The 19,796-nt window shown below is 38.4% G+C and overlaps 1 protein-coding gene across 5 annotated transcripts in view; it reads left to right on the top strand.

The window, feature by feature from the left end:
• The window catches only part of HS3ST5 (heparan sulfate-glucosamine 3-sulfotransferase 5), a 180,821-nt gene that overhangs the window by 111,747 nt on the left and 49,278 nt on the right, over positions 1 to 19,796 (top strand). The gene's annotated exons all lie outside the window — the stretch shown is intronic.

The raw sequence follows: 19,796 nt of genomic DNA on the forward strand, positions 1-19,796 counted from the left end.
ATAGTCCTCTTGACTACCCTGTGATTTATCATGATCCTTACCTTACCGAAGAGAAAGACTGAGCCATGAAGGGTTAAGTAGTGATGTGCCCAAGGTTGCCAAGTGGCAGAACTGCCATTTGAACCCAGTTCTTTTGACCTGGGTTCAGTGCTCACTGCTGCCTCTCTGTTTAATTGAAGATAGCACAAGGAAGCCTCCCTTGACAAATGTCACCTAACCCACCAGCCTAGCAGGGTACCTGAAATTCCTAAAGTAAATTGATGTCCTTGATCCCTGAGGGTTCTTCAGCTCTCTAGAAATCTCTTCTAAAATGGAATGTCCAAGGGGTGAGTTTCACTTGCATCATGTGCACCCATTAGAAATCAGTTCCTGATAATAAAAGCTGTTGCCCTTTATTTAACTTGCGCCACATCTTTGACTCTGTGCTAGTCTCCTGCAGTAGTAGATACCTCACTGAGTTCTCAGAATAATCCTGGGAGAGGGATATTGTCATCCTCATATGACAGATGAATAAACGAGACCCGAACGCTTGGATGACTTCCCCAAATTTACATAGCAAGTAACTAGAGAAATTTGTATTTTAATCCCAAATCTGCCTAGCTGTATAAAAGTGCCTTTTGTCACTATAGTACACTACCCCTTACATGACCCTCTTCTAATAAGACCAGAACAGGAGGGATGAGAGAGAGGGACACTCCCAACAGAAGTAGCTGGAGAAAGGAGTGAAATGGAACTTTTTGCATGTTTGTGTGGGGCTGACCTGAATTACTACTTATGAGTGACTCATTTTGTAAAACTTATAAAGGCTCTCTGTTTTATTTTCTTCTTATTTTTTTTTAAGACATCTCCCTCTACACTAAATTCTTTGCTTGTGTAGAATGTGTTATCTGGCACTTTTTTCTTGGTGTATCCAGGGAGTGATTTTGAAATGTTGTTTATTACTAAATGCCCTAAGGAACTGATGATATTAATCGTGGTGAAGAAAGAACAAGAATATAAGGGCCAAGCTGTTCTTTGAATAAAGTTTCCTAGGTAGAATTTCACCCCAGAGCTCTGTTGTTTTAATGGTCTCCTACAGGTATTTTCTGACATTTCTCCGAGGACTTTGTCCTCTAGTTCCTTGGAACACTGCCTGTTAGCTTCCATGCTGCATGTTTTTTACTTCAAAAGAAAACTGCGTTATTTGCCTATTTCTGCATTTTAGTGTGTCAAACAATGCCAAGTAGGCTACGGTGTATTGACAAGGAGTCAGCAGGAAAGGAAAGTCATGTAGTCATGAAGTTGATATATTTGAGGCTGTGCAGTCATTTCAGCCTTGTCTCCACTAAGTACTCTCTCTGCACCGTGGGAATCGATTAATCAGAAGCAGCTCAATTTAGGGTCCCATTTCTGCAGTTTATTGTGTTAGTGCCTTAAATAGGAATATGTGGTATGAGCTTTTATTATTGAAATAAAATTCTACCTAATAATCAGTTTCTTGAGAATCACCTTTGGGTAGATGATGCCAGACAGACAGTGCCTTTTAATCTTCACCAGTTTCATGAAATGGTAGAAAACTGGTTTTCTGGAATGTAGCTTTTCTGCTGAATACAAATCAAATTTTATGTTTAAATCTATTTTTGATACATTGTCCTAAAATTTAACCTTCTCACTTTTAAATGACCTTTAGAATGCACCTTTAAAACTGTATGCATTAAGAAGGGACTTTCTATTGAAAGACATAAAATTTTCAAGTTGTACATACTGTTTTCAGTTGAGGGAGACCCGTTAGATTGCTTTTGATATGTAGTACTATAAAAGCTAAAATATTAATTCTTTCTGAATATATTTCAACTTCAGCAGTGTTTTGTATTTTTAAAGGGAAAGAAAATAAAGTCATTTAATTCATTGTTACATTTTTAAAATTTCAGTAGAATATCACATTTCCAGAGAAAAATCAATTACATTTTATTTACTTTCTCCAGACAGAGTTTAGTGCCAATCTCAGATATATAATCTTATATCCTGGCTGCCTCTCTTGAGAAATTTCTAGCAAAAGTAGCCAACCTAGCAAATTGCTTCTTGCCACACAACTGGAATCACCCCAAAGACCATGCTTTGAAATATTGCATCTTCCGTGCTCATTTTATAGGACATTTTCCATACTGCCATCAAGCAATTTTCTGGAGAGAAGTATGTAAAACGATCCAAAACAATGTAAATCTGAAAATCAGTTGTTGATTGTTAATAATTTGGACCCTTTATCTTGTTAATAATATGCACCCTTTAACTTCTGAAGGAGGAGATACATTTCAATTCCATTGTCTCAAATGTACCAAAAAAGAAGGATAATAAAGTTAAATACTTTGTGTTGTTTGTCCCCCGTTATCAGGATATAGTTTTCATCAGCTAGTCCCACTAGACTTAAAAAAAGAGGGGATAGCTGATTTTGAACCATTTTAACTACCAAACAACTGAGCCATAGTAGTGGAAAAATATAAGCCAGAATATTTTCAAATCTCATTTACCCAAACTTCATGATCAGTCTGATATAGGAAAGAACCCACATCTTTTAGTCTTGTTGCATGTGTGTGGGCACAGGGACTGGGTGTGATGAGTTGAAGTGCTTGAAGAATAAGGACCAGAGACTGAGGGAAATGAAACTGATGACTCGACAACCAGAGCCTTCAGCCTGGCCCAGCCTGCATCCTTGATGTCACCTGCACGCTGGGGTTCTCCTTCCCTCCAAGCTGGAGGCAGTTGTCACCTGTGCTGGGGTCTCTGGAGCTGGGACTGTCAGAGGTAGCCAGCCCTAGTTGCACCATCAAGAAGGCCAGAATGTAAAGTATTAGGTCCTCAGTGGCAAAATCAGTCAGAGAGAGAGCGGAACAAAAAAGCAGGGACAACAATTGGAAAACTCAAAGCTAGGGAGTTCGGAGAGCCTTCCAGAGGTGACCTGAAGCCAGAAGAGGCAGCTTTTCATGGCAGGTTCCCTCTTCCTGAAAGGGAACTGCTAGGGGCACAGCCAGGTTTCACCTCCACTTTAGAAAGTGGACGTGGTGGTGACCGCAGTAAAGATAAGAAGGGAGGCAGCTGCTATCCTTACACAATGCTTGAAAACAGAAATCCAGGGAGCAGCAAATTCTCCCTGGTGCATCCTAGCAGTTCACATGGTTGTAGAATCTTGAGGGGAGAAAAAAAAATTGGGGGGACACCAAATATCAACAAATGCAAAGAGTTACTGAACTTCCGAAGGAAAATTTTGTATTTGCAAGTAAATGTGTTCCTGACAAATTACATGTGAGTAAAGTTCCATGACCAAGGAAAGACCTATTTCTCTGGAGAAATGAGGGTTGGATTTCAGAGCTAGGTGTGAAGAAGGTCAAAGCCATGCATTAGCATGCCAAATGGTATAGTGCACCTATATGCTAGTGGTGAAGTGTTAATTGTGCTCAAAAATTAATTTAGCCGGAGCGGAGAACTTGTGCTAGTTAGGAACAAAACAATGGAATTTTAATGTCAGGCTAAAAATTTTGGATTTGATAATTGGACAACTATTAATTGATTATTTGCCTTTTCTTGACACTTTTTGAAAAAAAAATTTCTCTTGGGTATAAACGTTGTTCTGTTCACTTTTTAAAAGAAATCTTTCATTGCTTTTGATTATTCAAATCTTTACATTGAAGGAACATCAAGTCACTTGACTTTAGCTCAGTTTTCTCATCTCTATCGTTAAAGTCTTGGGCTAGAATATTTCTGAGACCTCTTCTAATTTATAATCGTGAGTATGGGCAGTGTCAAAAAAAAATTAAAAATTCTGTACAGAACCACTTGACACTGAAATAGGAAAAAATTGTTTCCACTTGCTTAATGACTTGGTTTCTAAAATTAGATATCCTCACATTGAGAGTTCAGTGATGATAACATTATAACCTGTGAGTCATCCCTATTCCTTTACTTCTGTGACCCACGCCTTATTGTTCAACACACACTCCTACAAAAGTGGAAAATATGTAGGTGGTAGAGGCCCAGCTGATGGCACATATGATAATATTCTTATAACATGTTAACAAAAGTGCAATTTAAATATCCTAGGTGATTTTCTTTTCCTTCCAAGCTCATGTTAACAAAGATTATCATGAGGGTTTTTTTTTGTTTTTTTATTTATCTTTTTATTATATAAATTTATTTATTTTAATTGGAGGTTAATTTCTTTACAATATTGTATTGGTTTTGCCAAACATGAGTCATGAGTTTAAAAGGGAAAATAATTAAAGCACATAGAGCTAAAGACATTACAAATATCTAATGCCACAGTCATTTCATACTAAATATGATTGACCATCATATTGAAAACTAAATATAAACTACCATCCTACTGAAAAATTTCAGAGATTTTTTTCAACTGGATGTAATAAATGCCTGCTTTCTCTCTCGCTCCTCAGAATTCCCTCCCCAGAACTTGTGAACCATAGACCCACTTTATAAAGTTGGAGATTGCATTGTTCACAGCTATGTCCCAGACCCAGACAATCTTCCCAAAAGCAGGCAGGGGCTCACTAAATGTGTGATGTATGACAGAAAGTTTTTGTGAAATGGTGAAATGTTTAAGCACAACCCCAAAGGTCAGGATGGCCTGGATCCTGCTAAAGTGACTCCTGAGGGCTCCAGACGGGGCTTTCCAGGTGGCAATGATAGTAAAGAACCCGCCTAACAATACAGGAGACATAAGCGATGTAGATTCGATCCCTGGGTTTGGGAAGATCCTTGGAAGAGGGCATAGCAACCCACTCCAGTACTCTTGCCTGGAGTATCCCATGGACAGAGGAGCCTGGTGGGCTACAGTCCATAGGGTCTCAGAGAATCAGACACTACCGAAGCGATCAAGGCATGATTCTAAGGGCCAGTCAGACATTCTGGAAACTGTCGGTAGCAAGGCTAGCTAAGGAGAGTGGCAGAGGATCCCAGCTGGACCCTTCTTTTAGCATTGCACAAACTGGGCTCATCCTTGGGGATAGGGGCTGGTGGCGGGACTGGGCCAGGGGAGGACCCTCACGTCTTTAAGAAGGGAAGCAAGGACAGAGAAAGCAGCCAGCCTTGGCATCAGTCCCCTGGCTGGGCCTGAGACTAGACCCCAACTGAGAAGAAGATAGGATAATCTGTCAGAACTAAGATTTAAAGTTAGCAAACTTTATTTATTTATTTATTGCCAGCTGACTTCTTGTTTACCACCTTCAAAATGTTATTTTTAACATTTGCTGAAAATAAACAAATGTACAGGTAAATGGGGTCACAAAGAGTCGGACCCTACTGAGCAACCAGTGCTTTCACAGATAAATAATAACTTTTTAAAAATAAGCATTCAGTTTCTTTCCAAAGATGGTGAAAAATATCTTTAAGGAATGCTACTGTAATAACCAAATATTGGAAACAGCCTAAATATTCAAATATAGTGCTTGGTTTATTCAAAAAGTAGAATAACCATGCACTAATACTATTGTTTAGCCGCGAAGTCACGTCGGACTTTTTGCGACCCCATAGACTGTAGCCCGGAGAAGGCAGTGGCACCCCACTCCAGTACTCTGCCTGGAAAATCCCAAGGACAGAGGAGCCTGGTAGGCTGCAGTCCATGGCGTCGCAAAGAGTGGGACACGACTGAGCGACTCCACTTTCATTTTTCACTTTCATGCATTGGAGAAGGCAATGGCACCCCACTCCAGTGTTCTTGCCTGGAGAATCCCAGGGACAGGGGAGCCTGGTGAGCTGCCATCCACTGGGTCGCACAGAGTCAGACACGACTGAAGGGACTTAGCAGCAGCAGCAGCAGCAGACTGTAGCCTGCCAGACTCTTCTGTCCATGGAATTTCCCAAGCAAGAATACTGGAGCTGGTAGCCATTTCCTTCCGCAGGGTGTCTTCCTGACTCAAGGATCAAACCCATGTCTCCTGCATGGGCAGGCAGATTCTTTACCGCTGAGCTACCAGGGAAACCCACACTAATACTATACTGCTATTTAAAATTATTTGTAAATCTTACTTAACATGTTAACATGTTATTAAGTGAAAAAAATAAGGTGATAAGTAACTAGTATTGCACTTTTATAGGAAGAAAATTTAGTTTATTTACAAAGAAAATGGTTCAGAAAGATATAAGCCAAGATGTTACCAATAGTTTTTGTCTCATAATTAGATTATATATATATATATATATATATATTGGCTTACCTGGAACTCTTAATTTTTCTGTAATGAACATGTATTACTTTTTAAATCAAAATAAGGAAACAAAAAAGAACCCACCATAAATTGCTCCCTGATGCACAGATTACAGAAAGGCATCTGAGTGAAACTGCTCATGTCTTGGTAAAACCTTAGGAATGGGCTGCCACTCTGGTGTGTGTCTCTGTTTGCTGGAGTGAGCGCTACCACAGAAGCCTCCAATACAGAGCTCTCCGTTTGTGTTGTAGCTGGAAAGTTAGAACACTGTTATGTGATACATAAACTGTAGGTCGGAGCAGTAATACAAAAATAAGAGCGGTTTTCCTTCCAGAAATCCAACTTAATTTAAAGTGACTGAACTCCGATTTATAAGCCCAAGGTACATTAGAGTTTGAATGCTTTTTGTTTCCTTTCAAATTTACGTTAATATTTGGCTCAAGACTCATAGGGAAGCAATTCAGCACCAGAGTGCTAAAATCAGTTTAGCTGTTTGGATTGTAGTAAATGGTGAGCTGTAGTCTCAGATGCCAAGTCTTCCTCCAGTTATAGACGTACATTACTGGGGTTTCTGACGGGGGACACTGTGAGAAACTTTCCTGTTGAATTCTTGGAGTTCAAATCCTGAAGAAAAAGAACTAAATGCTCCTAAAAGAAGAAAGTTTCTACCCTCAGCTATATTTTTATAAAACCAGCTTAATCATTGCTGATCCCTTCAAAGAACATTTTGTTATTTTAGATCTAAGAGTTTTCCTTTTCCTGTGTTAAATTTGATTTCTAGACTCTTTCCTGAAAAGCAATTTAGTATTTTGCATGTGACTTACTAGAAAGATTCTCAAAATATGGCTTATAAATCATTAATGTGCCATCAATTTCTAAAATCATCTTCCAATTGAACTACAAAAAAGAAAAAAGATTAAAATGTAATCACATAAAAAGGTAGTTTTTCCCCTATGAGATGAATCCATTGTCTACTTATAGCACACACACACACACACACACACACACACACACACAGACAAAATTAACATTTCAAAAATGTAAAGAAGGTATCACCTAATTTTAAAGTTAGGTATGAAAGGCATCAAAACATGGTTGAAAGAATACAGAGACTGAAATCACAGAAAGTTGACTTCAAGTCCTATTTTAGTCAATCATTTTTATTTTTTAAATATACAGCCAAATTACTGTATCTCCCTGAGCTTCAGGGTCTCCTGTTTAAAAGGACAATAACCCCTCTGCAGTAGACTTGTAAAAATTAGGGAAAAAATTATGTTAATTCCCTGTCATAATCACTAACAAATACTAATTATGTCATAAACGCCAGCTGGGGGCTTGTTTGTTTGTTATCTGTTTGACTCTACTGTAACTCCTCGAGAGCAGAACTATATTCTCTTTTGACTCTCAACATTTTAACACAATTCCTCTCTCCCAGTAGTTGCTCAATAAACATTTGTTGAATTAATATAATATCCTGCAAGGACTGAGGGGTCCTACTCAGGATTGTGGCCTTATTGGAATATAATATACTAGCTTATGCCAGATTTCCAATTCCTCTTAAATTTTGATTTTGTTATCAATATTTCTCTAAATCTTTTGTATTCACTTTTCTAGAAGCTGGAGTATATTTCCATGTCCAGTGTTTCCTGTTTTCATTGCTATTTTTTTCCCATGTTTTCTGTTCCTTCCTTCACCTTAAGCAATTCTTCCTTAGTGAGACAATTTAATTCTAACTTAACATTTCTTCTCTCTGCCTCTTCAGCTTTTGAAAAACCAGAATGTTGTTTTTGAAAGGTCATTTTATTTTCTGGATAAGTCAAGAATTTGTCAGATTCTGCCGTTTTATCACAACAAATTTTCTTATAGAAGTATAGTTGATTTACAACGATGTATTAGTTTCAGGTGTACGGCATAGTGATTCCGTGGTGTTTTGTTTTGTTTTGTTTTGTTTTGCCAATTGTACTCCATTATAGGTTGTTACAAGATATTGGGTATAAATCCCTGTATTATACAGTAAATCCTTGTTACATATTTATTTTATGTATAGTGTGTGTACGTTAGTCACTCAGTCATGTCCAACTCTTTGTGACCCCATGGCCTGTAGCACGTCAGGCTCCTCTGTCCATTAAATTCTCCAGGCAAAATTACTGCAGTGGGTTGCCATTTCTTTCTCCAGGGGATATTCCTGACCTAGAGAGTGAGCATGGGTCTCCTGCATTCCAGGCAGATTGTTCACCATCTGAGCCACCAGGGAAACCCGTTATGTGTAGCAGTTTGTGTCCATTAATCCCATACCCCTAATTTGGCTGTCTCCCCATACCTCTCCCTTTCGGTAACCAGAAGTCTGTTTTCTATGTCTGTGAGTCTGTTTCTATTTTGTGTAGATCCACTTGTATTATTTTGCAGACTCCACATGTGAGTGATATCATATAGTATTTGTCTTTTTCTGTCTGACATTATGGACTTCCCCGGTGGCTCAGCAGTAAAGCATCTGCCTGCAATTCAGGAGCCTCAGGAGATGCGGATTTTATCCCTGGGCTGGTAAAATGCCCTGGAGGAGGGCATGGCAACCTGCTCCAGTATTCTTGCCTGGAGAATCCCCATGGACAGAGGAGCCTGTCAGGCTACAGTCCATATGGTCACAAAGAGTTGGACACAACTGAAGGACCTTAGCACATACACACACAAGTCTGACTTTATTTCACTAAGCGTAATATTCTCTAGGTCCATCCACATTGCTGCAAATGGCAATATTTCATTATTTTCATGGCTGAGTAATATTCCATTATGTTTGTCTTAATCCAGTCATTTGTGAATGGGCACTTGAGTTGCTTCCATGTCTTGGCTTTTGTAAACAGTACTGTAATGAACACTGGAATGCATGAACCTTTTTGAATTAATGTCTTTGCTTTTCTTGGATATATTTCCAGGAGTGGAATTGCTAGCTCATATGGCAGTTCTATTTTTAGTTTTTTAAGGGACCTCCATACCGTTTTCCACAGTGGCGGCACCAGTTTACATTCCCACCAACCGTATAGGAGAGTTATTTTTTCTCTGCATATTCTATAACATGTGTTCTTTGTAGACTTTTTGATGATAGCCATTCTGACAGGTGTGAGTAATAAATACCTCACTGTGGTTTTGATTTGCATTTCTCTAACAATTAGCAATGTTGAGCATCTTTTCATGTGCTTGATAGCCATCTGTGTAACTTCTTTGAAAAAAGTCTATTCAAGTCTTCTGCCTGTTTTTTTGATTGGGTTTTTTGTTTTCTTGCTGTTGAGTTGTGTGAGCTGTTTGTATATTTTGGGTATTAACTCCTTGTTGGTTGCATCATTTGCAAATATTTTCTCTACTCAGTAGCTTGTCTTTTTGTTTTGTGATGGTTTCCTTTGCTGTATAAAAGCTTTTAAGTTTATCTAGGTCCCATTTGTTTACTTTTCCTTGTATTTCTTTTGCCTTGGAAAACTGATCCAAGCAAATATTACTATGATTTATGTCGAAGAGTGTTTCGCCTATGTTCTCTTCTAGTCTGCTAGTTTCGTGTCTTACTTTTAAACCACGCAAACTCAAAACCATTTTGAGTTTGTTATTGTATGTGGTCCGAGGGAATGTTCTAATTTCACTGTTTTACATATAGTTGTCCAGCTTTGCCAGCACCACTTGTTAAAGAGACTGTCTTTTCTCCATTGTATACTCCCGCCTCCTTTGTCATAGATTAATTGGCCATAGGTCCATGACTTTATTTCTGGGCTCCCTACAGAACAAAATTTTTGACATGTTGAAATGGGTAAAGCGTCCCACTGGTGGTCTGACCACCATGCCAGTTTTACCACCTGTGTTAGGAAGGCATTTGACTGATAACATCCAGATAAGGTCACCTCTCTGCTACTCCATTTGCCTTCCCTCAGAGACAGTGCATTGTGCTTTTCACTTTCGTGCATGCACATCCTTGCCTATTCCTTAATAATCTCTCATTCCCTTCATTGTATGTGTTCCTTTCAAACAAGGTCAACTGTATCAGTTAGGACAGTATATATTATGCTTTAGTTACAAACAACCGACAAATCTAAATGGTCTAAATGAAATTTTTTTCTCTCGCAAGATACATGCTCACCATGGGTTGGCACTCCTCTGTTCCACTGGGCTTCAGTTTAGTGCCAGGCAAACAGAAAAGATACTACTTGGAACAATAGCTACTGTGGCAAAAAGAGAAATATCCGTGACACATCTCACACTGGCTCTTAAAGCTTTCACTTCGAAGCAGCATGTGTCATTTCTGCTCAGATTTCAATGACCAGGGTCAGCTTTATATCATCCTGTTTTAAAAGGGAATGGGTCAGTACCCTCCTACCACCTGTCTAAAAGAACTAGAAATTACTGGTAATGAGATTAATGCCTAAGATATATATATCTTTCTACCTTTCTATCTTTCACTTTAGTGTATGGTTAATAAGGTAAGCAAACTTGAAATTTTAAAATATGGAAGTAAATATGAGGTTCCACAGGTGGGATAGGATGCATAACCAAAATGAACTGATAGAAAGATTTAAAAAATGGAAGCAGTGGTCAAGATAATAGTAAATAGTGGTAATAGTCCCATACATTTGCTTTATTATTTATATACAGACTGTTTTTAATACAGTTAACCCCCATCCTTAAGAAATCAACCGTTTGAGAACAGTCTGCTAGAAAGAACATTAAACTCTTAAGACAAAACACAAATTTGCACTCCTGTTTCTTTTTTATATGTCCTGCCTAGCCATAAATCAACTTCTTTTCCTATATCATTTTTTCGACTGAAAATTGTGCCTATCTCTTTTGACATATGGGCATGGCTAAGTCAGCACAAAGTGTATACTTGCCTTCTTAGACCTTCAATAGTACTTAAAGGTCATCTGCCTTAAAGACAGGTTAAGTCTGGTCATAATACTGAAAACCCACAAATAGAGGAGTAAAAGAGTTCTCCTTGACACAGAGAGAAGGCCCTGTGAATGTTAATGTCAGCATTAATTCCCTCTATGACCTGAGGCAAATCACTTAATTGCTAGCTGTCTTCCTTTTCTGGTCCAAGGATAATATTAACATACTCCTCTAGGTCTTTGTGAGGCATAATATATAGAATTGATTGCAAAGGCATTTTCAGAATATGAGACACTGTTGAGACATTCAGTGTGCTCTGAATTCCCATTCTTGCCAACAATTCCCCATCGTAGAGGTGACTGTCTGGCCAGAGAGAGAAACGTCTGAGACCAGGCATAGTTCTATAGGGCAGAGATGTCACTTTCTGAATTCCAAGTAGCAGAGTCAGGGATCTGTGTTGTGGTTTATATCTGAGTTAATGAATGTACTGATCTTCCTCCTTTCTTCAAGCTTTTTTTTTTTTTTCTAGTTTCTATCCTAACCACTTACCAGAGGTGATAAAATTCAAATTAGTCCTTTTTTGCCAAATATATTATCTCTAGGAAAAAGTTAGACTGGAGAGCTGGTTATAAGTAATACTGTGCTTTGGGTTTAGAGTGATGATATGTTTATTTGTCATTTAATTGTTTGCAAAGTGCTTTCATAGCACATATAATCTTATTTGAGCCTTACCTTATCACTCTGTGAGATGGGCACCATCATATTACAGAAAAGGAGAATGAAGCCCAAAAGATTCAGTCCATTGCCCAAAGTCACCATAAGAATATATAAGCTCAAACCCAGATTTTCTGATTCTATATGGAATTAATTTTCTATTCCATTGTTCCAGGCTGCCTCTGTGCTTTTGGCAGAGATAGGTGACACTCATCTATAAATTGTAATCAGGTGGAACTAAGAAAGGGTAGGAAAAGGGGGGATTTATTGAACAAGTGGGGAGGAACTTATTTAAAGCCAATTACAAGGTTCTTTTGCTTAGAAACTAAAATGAACTAACAGTCACTTTAAGGTTAATCTTAATATTCTGATGAATTAACATTAGTTTGGTTAACTAATCAGTTTTTCTCTACCAGAGCATTCAACCAGCATGAGGAGAGGGGAGATATTTTTAATTTCCAGTAAAAATGATGACTTTATTTCTTAATGATGGTATTAGCCAATGACTCAGCTCCATCTTCCCCTTAAAAAATAATAGAAATAAGGAGAGTTGATTTTCATTCATTCATTATGCATTCATTTACTACTATTTGCCAAGAAGTTTTAATCTAGTGGGTAGTGAAAATGGGAGAAAATAAGAAAACAGATAAAGAGAAAATAAGAAAACAGTGGATGGTACCAAACCCAGAAGGAAAGGTCAATAAAACTGCTTGAAAGAGGCAGCCATTAAGTTAAATTAAGCAGTTAGTTAACCTCATGATGGGAGAGTTGGTTGGGTCAGTGGTGGGGGAGCTGAAGCTGTGACTATAAGAGCAGAAGTTTAAGTAGCTCTGCATGGTAAGAGGATGGCAGAGGAGGAGGGAGGTAGGGTAAGATGGGCTAGAGAGGTGAACAAATGTTCAACCTTGAAAGACCTGAACAGCTTGCTAAGAAATTTCAACTTCGTCTTTAATACTGTTGGAACCAGTGATGAATCTGACCAAATTAGAAAGGTCTGTGGTTCAGATGGGTTAAGGAACTTGGTAGGCTTGTCAGCCGACTTGGAAACATTCAAAAAGGTTGTCAGTGAAATCCAAGCAAGAAACAACCAAGTAAAGAGAGGCTATGGTCTTTGTTGCATATCATTTAGCTCATACATGGGCAAATCAGAGACTAGAACTCATGTCCTGATTCCTAGGCTGCTGTTGTTTTCCCGTCCCACAGTGCTTTCCTACCTCAGCATTTTCTTTCTTTAGAGAATTCTCTTCCATTTGGAATGTGTGCTAGGATGCTAGAATGTTTTTTCAGGTAATCTCATTGCTAGAACTAAATATATATCATGGTGATGTTAACGTTCAGACACTTCTCACTGGCAATTCCATCAATGTGATACTCTTTGGTTTTCTTCTGAGAATACTAATGCTATTTTTACTTCTGTGGGTAAAAATAAAGATGCACTAAATTTCTCCAGCTAAATACTTCAAACTTTAAGCTTTGAGTTTTCTTTATATTTTAGTTTGGAGAATAAAGTAAAGCAGTTATTTTATTTTATTCTTTAGTATCAAAAAATAGTGGCTCATTGTTAATGAGAATTGTAGGGCTAGTTCAACTGCAGTGATAAGTTCAGAGCGTAAAAGATCATATATCAACATGACCTCACTAACCTTCTCTGTACTAAATGACAAACTGCTAGAAATAGCCTTTGGATCAGGTCACAGACACACTAAAATACTTACCCTTCACCACAGAACTCTGTTGAACTCTATCTATCATTTACCACCTTCGATCACAGAAGCCTGCTTCAAGGCTAAACAGAATTTCAAACAAAGTATAAAAGGAGAGATAACTACCTTTGAATAGTTCAACATCTGATTTGATTGAGCATCTCTTTGAACTTTTGAAATAATGTGGGGAAAGATCACAACACTTCCACTATGGTTTTTGCACTTATAGAAGGATTGTGCTATAAGGAAGAACAGGATTTTAATCAGTGGATTCTTCCTGGTGTCTCTACCTCACTTTCCTGTCCCATAAGAGGTTAACATTTTATCTTTGCTATCATAATGTTATTATTCTTTCCTTAACAGCAGAACCAGTCTCAGCTAATAGTGAATTGGTTAAGCTTTTTATGAGAATAGTGTGATTCAACTGAGGGGTTCTGCAATTGCCAGTTTCATGTTATACACACTTATTGCACATACTTCATACCCATCTTCAAATAAATGTCATTATTCCTTGTTTTGAATGTGTCTGTAAGTGACTATCTTCAGGGAAATGATTATACATTTTATCATTCTAATATTCATGCGTTATTTTCATGTATTTTTCATGTGTGGGAGAAATGAATATTTAGGAAGGCATGAAATCCTTAACAAGTTGGTGAAAGTGTTTGTTGCTCAGTCGTATTCAACTTTTTGTGACCCCGTGGGCTGTAACCCACCAGGCTCCTCTGTTCATGGGATTCTACAGCAAGAATGCTGGAGTGGGTTGCCATTCCCTTCTCCAGAGGATCTTCGCAACCCAGGGTTCAAACCCAGGTTTCCCACATGGCAGGTGGATTCTTTACTGTCTGAGTCATCAGGAAAGCCTGTCAATGCGTAATTATGAGATTTTACATTATACACAGTATTTATGCATTTGACTTTCACACAGGCGCTATGACTAACTGGAGCAACAAATGGAACCATATGGACCCCGTCCTCACATTTATAAAGCTTACAAGGTAATAGCAAAGATGATTGGCTGAATAAATGAATGATCTTTGTTTTCACATAATCTTTTAACACAAAAAAGAGTATATTTTCCTAGGGCAGAGTTAAATTACAACAAAAGAACTAATTAATAGAATTTTATTTTATTTCTTTTCTGTACACACTGAATACTTTTATTGTTTTAAACCAGCAACAAAAAGAACTGTCTCTTATAGTTTAAACTTTAGCTTCCTCCCTAAAGTTTTTGCCACCCCTTAATGTTAACCACTTCATTTATATATTATACTATGATTGATTCAGTCAAGAAAAGCAAAAATCAAACATGGATATTGTACCAGTCAGAAAAACACATATATCACAACAAAATAGACGTATTACCTTCACACAATCAGATTTTCAAAAAGCAATCTTCTAAGTGAGAAAATGTGTACCTTAATATAATGCCAAATGATACATTGAAAGTTTACAACATTCCTGTTTGTGCAGCCCGTGATATAGGAGATCAGTTTATTATGGAGTTTCACTGCATCTTCCCCAGTTAAGCCTTTGAATGGTCTCACTGGATCTTCAACAGCTAAGCCTCTACTGAAAAGCTTTTAAGAGTTTATGTCATTACCATCTAAGAAACTTCAGTGACATACTGTTTTGTAAATCAGAAAGGGGAATGATTATTCCTCTGCTCATAGCTAACATAACAGCATGATGGATAAAGCAGAATGTGGACATTGTTGTTAGGCATGGAGGAAAGGAAAGTCCCAGGAAGGTAAGTAACATTCCTAACTCCATTGAAAATTCATCAATGAGTCAAACTATTCATAGAGAACCTGCTATGTCCTTGGTACTGTAGTGATTTAAAGAACCATACATTGTTTCTACCATTAAGATTATTCCATTCCAATCTGAGAATTCAAACCAATGCATAAGCAAAAAATGCAGAGACACCCCCAAACCGTTCATCACTGCAGTGGCAGAATAAAAATTAAAATACAGAAGGCTACAGGTATAAGTTGTTCATTTGAGATACATGTTATTGTCATCAGTCCTGTCCCAGAATCAACAGGATAAAGGTGGGTGCTGCCACTGCCTGGACTGTTTTCTAATGATGCCAGCTTTGGCCAGAACTATCGCAAGTCGCAGGAATGCTATTTTCCTACTACTTTCAAAGACAAGTAAATGATCACATGAAAAAGACTTTGGCTTGCCCAAATCTTCCTTCCACCAAGTTGACTCTGTAGTGGAATTCAGTATGTAAGAATTAGTCATAAAACTTCACTGAAAGAGTATGTGCCTTGCATGTATTCTGATGGAGCCACACAGACAGTAAGTGGATAATGGAATGAATGCATTTAGGTACTGATACATGCTATGAAGAAAGTTTTTTTTTTTTTCTTTTTACCAGCAATGTAAAATAACAATCTTAGGTTTGACTGAATAAGGCCATTGAAGCCTTATTAAAAGAGGTGACATCTGAATTGAGACATCAATAAGGAGAAGACAGTTATCCAATCAATGCAGTGGAGGAAGATCAATTCAAGCAAAAGCAAAGGCCCTGAAGTAGGAACAGATTGTTTAATTTGTGAAACAGAAGACAAAAGAGAGAGAAGTTCAGCATGACTAAAGTAAACAGAAAGAGGAGTTGTAGAAAGTGAGATGGAACAGTGGACATGTCCAATGATATACACTTTTATAGCCAAAAGTAGAGCCTGGAATTTTTACTTTTGAAGTGGAGAGATTTTTGAAGATGCTGAGTCAGGAAGTAGTTATATCTAAGCTTCCCTTTAGAAAACAATCCCTAAGTGTATAAGTAGTAGAAAGTGAAGACAGTCGTGTTATAGCCTACATCCAGGTGAGTGATGAAGGGGAAACTGGACTGAGCCGTAACAGTAGAGATGAGAGAAGTCACTGGACTCAGGACATACAAAAATTACTTGTACATTTGGAAGTGGTATGTGAGTGAAAAAAGTGCAATTAAAACTTCTACATGTTTTCCCTGAGCTGAGTTAATGCTCTTGCCATTAGGGTGGTCCCTGAAAAGTTAAGAGGGAAGGGATCTAGGGCTCAGTAGAAGAGATTAGCTTTCGATTGGCTCACAGACAGTTCATCCAGTACACGTGGAAGGCAGGATGCATATGCATTGAGTTGCAATAGCAATGAAAGCAGATTAGAGAAATGGTGGGAAGATGCTTTATTACCCTAACTGTAATCAGTTTTCTATGAAGAAATCAGCACTAGCTGAGAGTAAATTGAGGAAAGGTGGTGTCGGAGATCTGAGGAAAGCAAAGGTAGGAAAGAATCACCTTGGAAAGGGAGAAAGTGAATTTGTGAAAAAGAGATTGTGCTAAGATTGATTGGAAATATCAAGAGGTCAATTTGATGTCATCATATTTGAAGGGAGGCCAGTTAGCAAGGTTGTGTAATTATTCCAGTGATCAGCTCTGTGGGTGCTGGCCAGCAGTATGTAGATCATTGTGTTTAACTGTAAGTATTAGTTTGTTATTGCTGCTCCAACATACCACAAAAAACACAGTTATTATCTTATTTTGCTTGAGGTACAAAAATGGATCAAAATGGGTCTCATTTGGCTAAATTTGAGATGTCCACAAGACTTCATGCCTTCTGGAGACTCCAGGGGAGAATCCGTTTTCTTTGCCTTTTCCAGCTTCTAGAGTGCATTTCTTGGCTCACTGCTCCCTTCCATCTTTAAAGTCAACATCCAGCTGGTCAGTTTGTCATGCTCCCAACTCTCTGCTTCTCCCTGTCTGCCTTGGTGTGCTCACCCAGATAATGCAGGATGAGCCTCCATTTCAAGTTCCACTATTAGCAGCATTCATTCCATCTGCAGCTTTGCCATACACTCTAACATATTCACACCGTCAGGGATTAGGTTGTAGACATCTTTGAGGAGCCATTATTCTGCCGAACACTATATCAGTCTGTTTAGGCTGCCATTATAAAGAACCATAGACTGAATGGCTTAAACAACAGAAATTTACTTCTCACAGTGCTGGAAGCTGAAAGTCTGAGCTCAGGGCGCCAGCATGGTCAGTTCTGGTGAGAACAATCTTCCTGGCTTACAAATTGCTGCCTTCTCACTGTTTTCACGTGGCAGATTGAGAGAAAAAGAGAGCAACAGAGAGGAGTAGCAGGTAGGGAGCTTTGATGTTGCTTATAAAAACACTGATCTGTGGGTTCAGGGCCCCACCCTTATGACCACATTTATCCTTAATTACCTCCTTATAGGCACTGTCTCCAATATAGTCACATCAGGGTTAGAACTTCAAAGCATGAATTTGTATGAGGGGAACACAATTCAGTCTATCACAAACTCCATGGTTGGAGTTTTGACAGGTGAAGTATAATGAATAAAAGGGAGGTGGTGAGAAACTTGAGTGTTTTCAAGGAATAGTTATAGAGCTGACCCATAGAATCCAAACTATAAGTGTAGAGTAGTGATGAGAGTAAGTGTGAGAAGGATGGTTAGAAGGACTCAAAATTGTAATTTCTGGTAATGATGGATCTCAGTAAGTTCAGGAAGTTTCTGGAGTAAGAAGACTAGAATCAGTAAGCTGGAAGAACAGGGGGTGATGGTTAGAGGTCAGGAGATTTTTTAAATGGGGTTTCAGAGGCTTGGGGTTATTGGGAATGGCAAGATTTAAGGGTTTTGAAACTGAAGAACACAAATAAACTAATAACAAGTCATTTTCCTCCAAAGTAAGTCAGATGCATACTGTTGACCTCACAGAGATAGTATGGTTCCAGGATCTTTTTTTTTTTTTTTTTAAGAATCATTGCAGTGTATCCATTTTGAAAAGTTTGCCATTCTGTCCCTGGTCCCTCGACCTGTCTGAAGGAAGGCCTTCCTCCAGCCTGAGCTGGGTGGGGGTGAGGAGAGAAGTGCATGGACATGGATTTCTATCACCCAGGGAATCAGGACCCAGAAGACATATGTTCTGTGTGGGGAGGATATCCAGTCTATTCAGGGGCTAGTAAATGACTTAGAAAATTATGTTTAACTGCTCCCACTAAAGTTGGCAGTGTTATTTGGGATGACTTCTATGGTACCTAGGGAACATTTTGTACCTAATTTGCTAAGGATATTTCTATTTCAAACTTAAAACTGTTTCATGCTTTATTTTGCAATACAAATATGGGTCATCTCGTTGCAGCATTCACTGAAAGATTCTCTCTAGTGTACTTTGCCCAGAAAGCATTGAATTAGTTCTGCTCTATCGAAATCAATACAAAATTGTCTGAGGAGTGCACAGCTTCCATGTCGCATTATTAAATTATCATTGTTTTCTTCCAGGTCTGTGCATCTAATTTTTTTCTAAAGCATTATAAAATGACAGCTTAGTGAAAACAAGAGGCCAGGTCTGCAAGTTCTCTGTAATTGGAGGGTGAATATGAGTTGGATGAGATCTACTGGATAAAATTAGAGAATAAATGGAATGGTACATTATGTGTTCTGAGGTCAATAATTAATTAAATGTAATTACTGCAAGCATATTATTAGAAAAAAAGACTTGCCTTGTGCCTTTGGAGAGAGTTTAGAAGCAAGGTTTTGACTGTTTAACTAGTTAGAAACTAGTAAACATCATGCATCTTTAAAATACATTACTAAAACCACAGATACCAGTACATTATGGAATATACAAATACACGTTTCAGGTTTTTTTTTAATGTGATTATTTTCACGACACTTCTAATAGGCTCACGTCTCATCCTACCACATGCCCTTTTTTCATTCTCTCATATGCACCCTTCCTGCTTCCTGCAGCTTTACAATTTTCTGAACATCCTGTGAAGCCCAGCTTTTTCCATAGAGATTTGTTTGACCCCAAGACCCCCACTCTGCTCATTTCTGGCTTCCCTTTGGCCTGGGGTTAGTACCACTGTTCCCAAGCCAAATTGTCTCTGTTGGCTAGTCTTAACATTTTACAATTTAACGTCCATAAGGACAAATTAAATACTACAAAACCATCCTGGCCCTGGGCACAGAGTCAGGCTCAAAAGCCTGTTTATTGATTCAGTGAATAACTGATGTGTGCCTCAATTCCCACCCTGTCTCAGCCAGTCCACCTGCCAGCTTGAGATTCATTTAGTGATGTCTGGTGACAGGGCAGGGGAAAAAGCAATGTATAGACTCTAGGCCACAGTTTCAGGTTTCATAAACAATTGTATTTACTTTTAGACATATTAAAGTAGTGGAAAAACATCCCAGCTCTCCAACAAGCTCTCATCTAGCAAGAGGTCACCATGTAACAGGGTAAATGTTCTATATGTGTATGGGTACTCATGTAAACAGAATCAGTATAGCTCACTGTTTCCAAGTCCC

Source organism: Budorcas taxicolor, chromosome 9 (assembly GCF_023091745.1).
Source record: "Budorcas taxicolor isolate Tak-1 chromosome 9, Takin1.1, whole genome shotgun sequence".
NCBI lineage: Eukaryota > Metazoa > Chordata > Mammalia > Artiodactyla > Bovidae > Budorcas > Budorcas taxicolor.